Source organism: Mastomys coucha, unplaced genomic scaffold (genome assembly GCF_008632895.1).
Source record: "Mastomys coucha isolate ucsf_1 unplaced genomic scaffold, UCSF_Mcou_1 pScaffold6, whole genome shotgun sequence".
Taxonomy (NCBI): Eukaryota; Metazoa; Chordata; class Mammalia; order Rodentia; family Muridae; genus Mastomys; species Mastomys coucha.
This window is the reverse complement of record NW_022196912.1, coordinates 96,521,201-96,528,093: the sequence shown is the minus strand read 5'-3', so window position 1 is coordinate 96,528,093 and position 6,893 is coordinate 96,521,201. Positions and strand designations below refer to the sequence as shown.

Below are 6,893 nucleotides of genomic sequence, written 5' to 3'. Positions count from 1 at the left end.
TTTTTTTTTTTTTTAAGAACATATGTTATCCTGGGTATGGTAGTGTATTCCTTTAGTCCCTGCACTTGGGAGCAGGCAGACAGATTTCTGTGAGTTTAAATCCAGCTTGGTCTTCATAGTGAATTTCAGCCTAGTCAGGACAATGTAGTGAGACCTTGTCTAAACAGCACAATTGTTAGAAAACAAGTATATACTTAATTTCTTTTTTTCCTAGTGCTTTCTTTAGTTCATTATTCCAATTGTCACCAAACTGATAGATACAGAATACTATAATGGAATGCTTTTAGGAGAACTAGTAATGTGTGGTATTTCAGATTTCAAAGTCATAAACCACTGTCCTCACTAGATATAATCTAAGAAAAATTGAAAGGTTGGACTTAAGTTGTTGTTACAAGGATAGGGAACAGTTAAGATGTTTTAAACAAGAGGAAGGAATAACTAGAGAGCCCTGCAAAAAAGAAAAATACATAGTTATGTCTTTTGAGGTTATGTTAAGGATCAATTTTAAGAAATAATTCTTGAGAAAAAATATTAAAGTATATTGGCATTATTTGGGATAAACTGGAAAGCAAGTCAGTTGATGCTAAACTATAGAAACATTTGACTAAGCAGAAAAGTGGCCAGTGATTATATTTGATTAAATGCAATATCAAAGGGAAGATACTCAAAGTATGCTTAGATGATAGGATCAGGATTGTTGCTTTTACAGGATTAAAAAAAATAAAGGGAAACCAAATTCATTAAGTATCTACATAATTAGGAATTACAGATACTATAATAAAGAACAAGAAGTCATCTCTGGTTCTAATAGTTTGCAGCACTAAAGGAGACTGTGTTAGCTTTCTATAACTGTGACAAAAATTCTTGATACAATTTACCTGGAAGGAAGGTTCATTTTGGCTCATGGTTTTAGAAGTTTCAGTCTTGGTCTTTTGGCTCTGGTGCTTTCAGTCTTATGGTATATAAGTATGTAAGAAAGTTGTTCCTTTCATTGAAGCTAAGATGCAGAAAAAGGAGTCCACATAGCTCCTTGAAAAGGTATTCCCCTTTAGTGACATAACTTTATCACTGGGTTCCACCTCTCCACCACTTCCCAGTAATGGCACAGTCTGGAAACTAAGTAAGTAGTATTTGAGTCCTTGGGGAAAAACCTACCTAGAACATGACGGAGAGTAATGGTGGGCATGTGCTAAAAGTATCCTAATATGGGAAGTAACCCAAGAGCTTAGAGCCTTCATAAGAGAGATTCTGTTTCTTATAGATTCCGATTCAGTGCTATACTACAAGGGAAAAAACAGTAATGTAAAATCCAAGTTTTCCCTCCTTGCCCCAGGCTCCCGGAATAACAACTCTGAGACTCAAAATATACTTACTAACACCTTGGCCATAGCTTTGGCTGTTCTCCTACTATCTTACAAGTTAATTATCCCATTATTCGATTGTAAGTTCTGCCATGTAGTTTGTTACTTCTGCTCAGCTCCTTGCTTCTGTCCTCCTCCCTGTTCCAGGGCTAAATCCACTACTCCTAGCTCTTTCCCAGAATTTCATTTCCCTACCCATGTCTCACCTTCTATTTCCTAAGCCTTAAGCCAATCAGCATTTTATTGTTAGGTACTGTATCCATAGAGGACATGAGATTTCTCTCTACACAGTAAACTATAAAATGCCTGTAGCAACAAGTATTTTGGAAATAAGTTAGATAATGTCATTCTCCCCTTGTATTACAAACTATGGTTTCATGCCTACTACATATAGTTTATTATATATTGAGTAAGAAACAGTAGAAAAATTGAAAAGAGGGCAGTTATACAATTAAAGAAAAAAAGGCCATGAATTTGAGAGGTAGTGATGAGTATTAGAGGGAGGAAGGGGGAAGGGGGTGTGATTATATTTTAATTTCAAAACAATTTAAAAAATGAAAAAAGGCAGTCATAGTGAAAAGGGTCTAGATTGTAATGTGAGGCAAAACTAAAGAGATTAAATCATTTCACTGTGGAAAATAAGAGAGCCAGGGAAAGCATGATCCAATACCTGAAAGGCACATATATATGTTCAGTATCTGGGCAGTTGCTTATTACAAAGTAAGAAAACAGTGTGTTTACTTAGATATTTGGAAGACCGGTTTTCAGAGCCCTGAGAAGAGTTTGCACTGCATATTTGGGAAGATAGCACCTTAAAACATCTTTGCTAGGTGGACATTTTGTCAGCCCATCAGATGAGATACTAGGATAAGGAAGTTGTGTGTAATGCTTTTTAATTATAGTATCATCTTTCTGTTCTCCAAGGTTAAAGGATTTCTTTATTTGTCAGTGGATTGATTAGTCATAATAAGTAACAAACAAGAGACATTTTATATTGGGAACATAGAATTTCTCCAAAGAATGAAATAGTTTGGATTTAAGATGCCTTAATTAAGTTAACCGCCTGAGTTGTTCATATTAAATACCAATTTATTCTGTTCAATTCATATATATTTATTTATTGACCAACTACTGTGTGGACTGTTTTCTGAACTAGTCACAGAGAATTGAGTTTCAATATAAATTCACTAAGTAGAAGAATATGGTGTTTAAGAATCAGAATGGGTTCCAGAACAGCCAGGGCTACACAGAGAAACCCTGTCTCGAAAAACTGGAAAAAAAAAAAAAAAGAATCAGAATGGGACCTTCACTGTTCTTGCTTATGTGTCCCACTGCCAATCTTAACAGTAATATCTCTGTATTAATTTGTACTATCATTTTGCCCCAAACAAAGTTAGCTTGATTCTTTTAGGAGGAAAAAAGAGTCAGAATGAATGAATGCAGATCCTAACTTTTCTATATAACAATATGACTGTGCAAATCATTTCCCTTTGTATGCCTATTTCTTTGGTTACAGAAATAAAAGTATTAGAACTTACTGATACACTTGTGAAGATTATATACTTTTATTTATTTTATTCCTTTATAGTGTTAATTCTGCTCCAGATAATTTCTAAGCTATTTAAAGTACTTGAGTGGTGCCTGACCTTACAATTGTTCCTGTCTGCAATAGACATTAGTGAGGCAATAGCTGCTGCCATGCACCCTAAGAAATGAGGCCTCAAGCACTGGAAACAGAGAGGGGAGTAGAATTCAGAAGATCCTGTGAGGTTCCATGGGTGTGGCTTCCCTGTCATGATTAGAAGACATAACTTCACAGCAGACTTACTGGTTCTCTGCCTCTTAGAGTTTTTATGCTCCTTTTGAAATGTTCACTGAGTCTTAGTTGTAAGGGTTTGGTTGCAGATGTATCAATAGGGGCTAGGCATAGCCCCTATTTTTCTCTGCATTTTAATCAGTGACAACGCCAGTGTGGATTGGAGAGATCTCATGGAGCTCCATCCCTACCTGAAGAGCTACAGGCAATTTGATAACTACTGAAAGGAAAAATTAGTCTTTCCCAGGGATGAGCTTCTTGATTGGTTATCCAATGCCAAGTGGTGAGCCCTAGAAGCATTATACATGTAGACAACATTGAATGGACTCAGCAAGTTGTATTTGTTAGTTTATATGTATATGTAATAACAGTGGTTAAAAGAGGTCACATGGATTTCTGAGGGAGTGAGGTAGAGGCCACATGGGATGGGTGTAAGGGAGGAGAAGGAGGAGGAAATTATGCGATTATGGTTTAATAAAATAAAAATATTCACCCATTAAATAGTGAGTAATATTTTATGTTTGATAAGAAGATTAAATGAGACAGTATGCATGTGAAATGTAAAGCATATTATTTAATACATATTAAGCAGTCAATAAATATAAGCTGTTATTGCTATTGCTCTTAATGGTAAACTGGATTCAGACCTAGAGTCAGGAGGCATCCAGAAGAAGGTATGTCTTGTTTAGCTTTACAATTTAAGACTCTTCAATTGGACATACTTTATTTCTCTCCCCCCCATACTGATGGCATTCTTCTTTTTAAAAGAATCTTAATTATTTTTATGTGTACAATTTCACGAACGGGGTTCTCCTCAGCCAGGAGGGAATAAAGGACCTGAAATAAAGGGTTTGAAATGCAAAGAGAAAACCCGAAGCCAAGTTGCGTTCCAATCAAGGTTCCACTTTACTGAGAATAAACCAGGGTTTTTATAGTCACAGGAGAAGCTGAAAACAAGTCTCTAGATTACACTACAAAGAAAGTTCAGGTGCCAAAGTCCCCAGGTTCGAAAGATCTTCAGAAGGCTAGCTGGCTCTCATGCGGTGGGCATGCCCAGGCAGCTTTTTCAAAGACAAACAAACAGTCAACAGAGAGCATGTCTTAGCTCTCAGGTGTTAGCCCCCAAGCAGAGGCTACCAGAAGACCGATGGCTGAAGTGAAGAGGGAATGTAACATACAAGTGTTTGCCTGCATGTTTGTATGTGCACCATATGGATGCCTGATGCCCCTGGAGGCCAGAAGAGGGAGTCATTTCCCCTTAAACTATATCATTCATATATTGCTGAGGACTGGGTTGCTGCAGGGACCTCTTGTTCCACAGGGTGATTAGAGTTCTGGCCTGGTGGGCAAAGAATTCGGCAAGTGACAAACAGAGACAAAGCAGAATCTGAGTGTATTTGCACAAAGTGAAAATCAGGCTTATATAGTATACAGAAACAGGGTAAATGTCAGGGATCACATAGGCAGGTAGCTGTCACATCAAAGTCAGTAAGATCAAAAAGCTAGGTGCAAAGCGGAGGAGCAGTAGTGTCCTTCCTGCTGGGCTATCTTGACAGCCCCAAGATAAATTCTTTGGGTCTGTCTGAGGCAAGCACCTGGAGGTCCCATTCTAGCAGTCCTTGAGAATATCCTTGGCTGTAACATAGATAATTAGTGACGGAAGCCCTTCAACTTCTCTCTGGCATGTAAAGCAATTCTGTCTGTGTGAGACTGCTCCGATAATTCCAACTATGTTTACAGTGAGCAGTAGTTCCTGACTTCTATCTGTAACTCTGGAGACACCCTGTCAGATAAGGCAGCTTCCTTATAAAAATTCTAAGCTAATTACAGCTAGGAGATCAATTAGGATCATTGAAACACTGTGGAGGCTAGGAAATAATGTTGAATCTCAGTTTTAGCTATTTATGAATCATTTCTTAGGGCACCTATATGCTTGAACAAAGAAAGCACACAAAACTCTCCACAGACTTGCAGAGACCAATCTGGAACACATCTGAGTTAGGAGATGCCAAGAAATGAATACCCAGGAGGCTAGCTCCCTTTGAAGCTGTATGCCTCAGGTCTGTGATCAGACCTTCAAGCCTGACATGCAGACTTTACTGGAGTAGATGAGTGGGCGTGGCAATATATATAATATATAATGATATTTTATATTGTTTTATATTTACATTTTTACATGTACTCATGTAAGATAAAGACTAAACAACTCATTTAATTTTGCCATGTCTTAAAATTTATTAGCACAATATAACTAGAATTTACAATGCAATGTTTCTTCATTGTTTTGAAGAAAACCAGTTGAGTCTCACTTTTATTCTTTTTCTCTTTGCCCTGAACCTATTTGAGACCATAAGTGCTGAGACAGAATTAATTACACCCTTCAGCTTCAGAGGATACTGGTGTTGTCAGTATGTCCTTTTCTGGTGTTATTCTTACACTCTAGGTAAATGACACAATGTATTTTCTCATAGGTATTCACTGCAATGTATCTTACACATCCTTAAATATGCATGCCTTTTTGTAAATAGGTAATAAAATTTTGTCTGAAGGGTTTTGTACTATGAATATCATTTCAGAATTCTACCCATGTTACTTTGTACATACTTATTAAATGATTCTAATTTTTAACTTTTAATCTCTTCTCTAACCTAGATAATTCTCACTTCCACACTAGTATATTATGTGTTGCACTGAATATATTCTTGTATTATTTCTTATAAATGGTGTGATCACATTTGCCCTAGTTAGGATGTTTTTCAAATTAAAAAGTGAATCTTAATAATACTAGGGCAGTAGGTGCATACCAAGATTCCCAACACACCAGAATATATGCCTACTCTGCATACAAAAGATTTTTCTGGTATATATTCTGGTATATATTCTGGTATATTCAGCTGTTAGCTGATACAGACTAGATAATTTATTAATCTGTCCTCTCTAGTGGTTTTCAGCTGATACCTGTTCTAGTTGATTGGTACATGTGCTGGAAAATTACTGTAGATTTTAAATGTTACTCATGCTAAAAGTGCTCTTTTATGTTTATCTTATTTTTTTGTGTGTATAAGTGTTTTGTCTGAATGTGTGTATGTACACCACATGCTAGCCTGGTGCCTGCAGAGGTCAGAAGAAGGCTTCCGGAACTGGAGTTATGAATCAAACCCAGGTCCACTGGAAAAGTAGCCAGTCCTGCTCATTTAACTCAGAGCCATCTTTTCAGCTAAGTTAAACTAGTTCTGAAGGGGATTTCTAGGAAATCAATGACAAGCATACTTAATTTCAGAGAATTTGCGTTGTAATCAAGTCTTTTATATTTGTAGATAGGTAGATTTTTAAAAAACTCTTTTCTCATTTTTAAAAGAATTTTCATGACTACATCATATATTCCTCCTTGCCCCATCAGATTCTTTTTTTTTTTTTTAAAGATTTACTTATTTATTATACATAAGTACACTGTAGCTGTCTTCCGACACCCCAGAAGAGGGCATCATATATCATTACTGGTGGCTGTGAGCCACCATGTGGTTGCTGGGATTTGAACTCAGGACCTTCGGAAGTGCAGTCAGTGCTCTTAACCACTGAGCCATCTCTCCAGCCCCCCATCAGATTCTTAATTGGAAATTTAACAGTCACGAGTTTATTAACTCCTAGTGCCTTACCCCAATGTAACAGTTACTATGTTTTACAAAGAAACTTTTCAGATTTTGTTACAGGAGTCT

At 36.8% G+C, this 6,893-nt stretch overlaps 1 protein-coding gene across 1 annotated transcript in view; it reads left to right on the top strand.

The window, feature by feature from the left end:
* Positions 1-6,893, top strand: part of Synj2bp (synaptojanin 2 binding protein) — a 28,881-nt gene that overhangs the window by 5,867 nt on the left and 16,121 nt on the right. The window lies entirely within an intron of this gene.